Raw genomic sequence first — 4,219 nt, 5'->3', positions numbered from 1 at the left:
TGTTCTGTTGTTTCTATTCTTATACTTGTTCAGCTTATTAGACCAATAGGTGTCTTGACTGTTCCTCGTCACTACTCCACCGAGGTTAGTCTTGATACTTACTGGGCACCGCTGTGGTGTGCTCATACTACACTTCTGCATATTTTTGTGAAGATCCAGGTATTGTTCGTTAGTAGCTGTGCGGATTCTTGCCGAGGAGACTCAAGGTAACCCGATTTCTGCGTTCGCAGGCTTTGAGGTCACCTTCCTATTTTGTATTCACATTGTTGTACTTATTTCCATACAGTTGTGTTTAGAAGTTGTGGCGAAACTTTGTAGAGCTTGTGACTTGTACCGCCGATTTGGGAAGATGTAAATTCTATAAAGATTTCTATATTGAGACTGTTAGACTTTCTTTATTATGGTTGATATTCAGTAAATATTAGGCTTACCTAGTCCCTAAGACTAGGTGCTATCACGAAACCCAATGGAGGGAAAATTGGGTCGTGATATTAATAGCTCTAAAAGAGAAGTGAAAGATGCATTTCTCCATCCATGTAAACACTTCAACAAATATAGACGGATTGTGAAAGATAATTTAGAGAATCCTTTACAACCAGGATATAGTTCTTGGCTTGCCTCGTCATCTAAGTTATGTAATTTATTGGCATCTTCATTTGGACCTTCATACACTCCTCCATCTTGTGCAACATCTCTAAATTGATCATTCAACAACCCATCAATGTCACCATATGAGTAAACGTTATCATCCATGTCACAATCAATATTCATCGGAATTTCTCATTTCCCATGATTAATCCGTCGTGTATAACCTTCAATAAATCCATAGCATATTAGATGATCATACACTACATTCCTTCAAGTTCAACGGATATTACAACACTTTGTACATGGGCATTAAATTTCTTCACCTTGAGGATATTCATAAGAGTAAGCAAAATCTAAGAAAGATTGAACACCATTGACATACTCTTTTCTATACCTTGGTAAATCCATCCATTCCTTGGATGGGACAATTGAATTCCTAAAACTTAAATTTATTAGATCTTCAGGTATATAATCATTTAAGAATTAACTATAAAATAAATCCTAAACATCAAGAGTAAATTTGCAAAATAATGTATTGTAAAACAATAAGACTTTCTTACCTAGTCATGACACTTATGCTAAGCAAATCCAACTTCAAGTCCACCACAGATCTACCCTAGTTTGACTAATCTTCTTGGAGAAAAGAAGTAAAATTAGTAGAATCCACATTACAACAACAGAAAGTAATAAAATTCTAAACCAAGTTCTCCATGAAGGTAATATAATAACTTACGCACCAAAAAGTGTCATGAGCATATTGGCAAGTATAGAGACACCTGAACGGTGCATTGTACGTACAAAGATTAAATAATTAAAAGAAGTTAAGATATAAAAATCTGACTAGCTATTTTTGATTTCATCCACTCTAAAGAAGAAACTCCAGAACAAAATAATTACTTTTTTTAGCACAAGAATATGAAATTAGAAAAAAAAAAAAGTTAAATACGTGAGTACATACAAAGACTTTAAAAATTTACCCAGAAATTTTACAAAAATAAAGATTATTTTTTTCAGCACGATTAATCCAAAACTAGAAAAACTGAAAATTTTAGTATAAAAATAAATAGCAGACAATACAAAGATACCCAAAAATATATGATCAAAAATTGAGGAAATAGGAGTCCAACGGTAAATTAAAGCTTAACGACAACTACAAGATACAGATATATCACGTTCGGGTCCTAAAGCAAAGGAATATACAGAAAAGTTGGAGTATAAAGTGTTAGATGCCCATAATAAAATTTTAGATTCTTGTTCGTGGAAACTAATTTTGAGAACAAAACTACTACCAAAAGTGATATGCTTCAGCTGGTTAGCACTAAAGAATGCTTGTCTGACACAGGAGAAATTGTTTACCCGTAAAATAGTACAGTTAAATTTGTTACGTGGTTTATAGACAGGCGAACTAATTTGATCCAAAAATGATAAATAAACAAGATTAAAAAATAAGACTTAGCGGTTGAAATCGAATGAAATGACAAGCTTGGTTACGAGAGCAATGCCTCCAAGGACAGAAATAAGAAAAATGTAAAAGAGCAAATAAAGTTATTTTATTGAGCTTGAGAATGGAATATAGCATAAGTTTCGCCAAGAATTTCGTGTGTTACAATGGCTGTTAAGCCTACTATTTATAGCTATACCTAGGGAAATAAGATCATAGGATCAAGCCCCTCTTAAATGATAATAAAAGGCATTGATGAATATGTAAGGGCAGACCATGAATGAAATATTCTCTGCAACGGCTGCTCATTTAATGATAGGGAATATTCTTCATTGAATGCCATACGATGGCAAACATATGATCTGGTCATGTTAGTCATGCTCCCTTCGGTGCCTATCCGATGTCAATTGCATCTATTATTCCCGGAACTGGTTATTGCTCGTTTTACATTCTACTTGTCTTCGATTCCACGTGTGACGCTACCATTTGATCATTTAATATAAATGAATTTTATCCTATACAGATAGTCCCACTGCTTTCGGTGGCATATTTTTGGGTCACTGAGAAGTTGGTGAAGATCCCTTTCTTGGCAGGAAATCTTCTAAAAACCTTCTGAACAGTCTCTGACGCTTGAAAGGACGCACGTCTTCTCGCATTTAATAACCCGAACACATGTTACCCCACGATTCAACAATATTTTTGTCGGTTCTCGAGGTAATCATTGCTACGATTTTTGTTGTCTATATCATTACTTATACTCATCAATTTACCTTTTCATTTCCAAAACATTCATAAGTTCATCATCTTCTTTGCACTTAACCTCCTTCTGCTTTCATCTTTTTTCGACTTTCTGCAAAAAAATTTACTACCTTTTTACTATCATGGCTTTTTTTACTGAATCTTTCAAAACCTCTGGCCTTCTCCTTGGTGGATGTCCGAAGAGAAGCAAAGACAAAGAGGTTGATGTTGCTGCTGATCCTTCGGCGGTAAGCACCATCATACCTAAACACCTGAGCAAATCGTCAATGACTTCCAAGAGAAGTTTCCCTCCGTTTCTCCACGGACTTGGGCCGTTAGCAGGTCTCTGTAACGACCCGATCGTTCGTTCTGAGAGTTATAGCCACATTTCCCCCATCTATGCTTATTTATATGTTGTTCAGCAGTGTTGAGTTGTATCGAGTTGGTAGGTTTGGGTTCGGAGTAGTTTTGGAGTGAAATGAACTCTTAGTCTCTTAATTAGAAAGCTAAGTTAGAAAAGTCAACCGGAAGTTGACTTATGAGTAAAAGAATTCGGATTTGGATTTTTATGATTCGATTAGCTTCGTTGGGTGATTTTAGACTTAGGAGTGTGTCCGGAATATAATTTGGAGGTCCGTGGTAGAATTAGGCTTGAATTGGCAAAAGTTGGAAGTTTAGAAGTTCTTAGGCTTGAATTCGAGGTTGATTTGGTATTTTGGTATTGTTTTGGGTGTTTCGGAGGTTTGACTAGGTTCGGGTAGTGATATATGACTTGTTGGAATTGTTGGTTGAGGTCCCGAGGGCCTCGGATGAGTTTTGAATAGGTTTGGGTTGTGTTGCGCTTGTTTTTCTTATGTTTCGACGCTGTTTCTTCAAGCATAAATGATATCATATTGAACAAATGAGCTCCGATTTCGTTTTTGATTGAAGCATTAGATCCGTATCGTAATTACGGACCCGTAGCAAAAAGAATCGTTGAATTTGGACATAGTATGAGGATTTTATGGTCATTTTACTAAAAATTAGGTTGCTAGATTTTTCAGAGTAATTATGGATTTGCCACTAGCAGCGTATTTAAAAATCTGCACTATTTGCAAATATTAAAACCTACATATCTCCTTCGTTATAAGGTCAAATTGAGTGATTCAAAAGCCTAACTTGACTACAATTTCACAAGGAATCCATTGGAGGCATAAAATATGAGTTTCGGTATCGTTTGGCTTAGGAAACGAGGCAGAATAGCTGGTAGAAAAATATACAAAACTAGGGTTTGTTCATTCGGTCATATTTTGAGTTGGGGAGCTCGGATTTGGGCGATTTTGGAGGCGATTTTCACCATATGGATTGGGGTAAGTGTTCTCTACTCGATTTTGATTATAATATATGAATCCATCTTCGTTTTTGGGAATTGATTGATGATTTCAAAGTGAAATTGAGGGAGTTAGGGTTTGA

This window comes from Nicotiana attenuata, unplaced genomic scaffold (assembly GCF_001879085.1).
Source record: "Nicotiana attenuata strain UT unplaced genomic scaffold, NIATTr2, whole genome shotgun sequence".
Classification (NCBI taxonomy): Eukaryota; Viridiplantae; Streptophyta; class Magnoliopsida; order Solanales; family Solanaceae; genus Nicotiana; species Nicotiana attenuata.
This window is presented reverse-complemented; position numbering follows the sequence as displayed.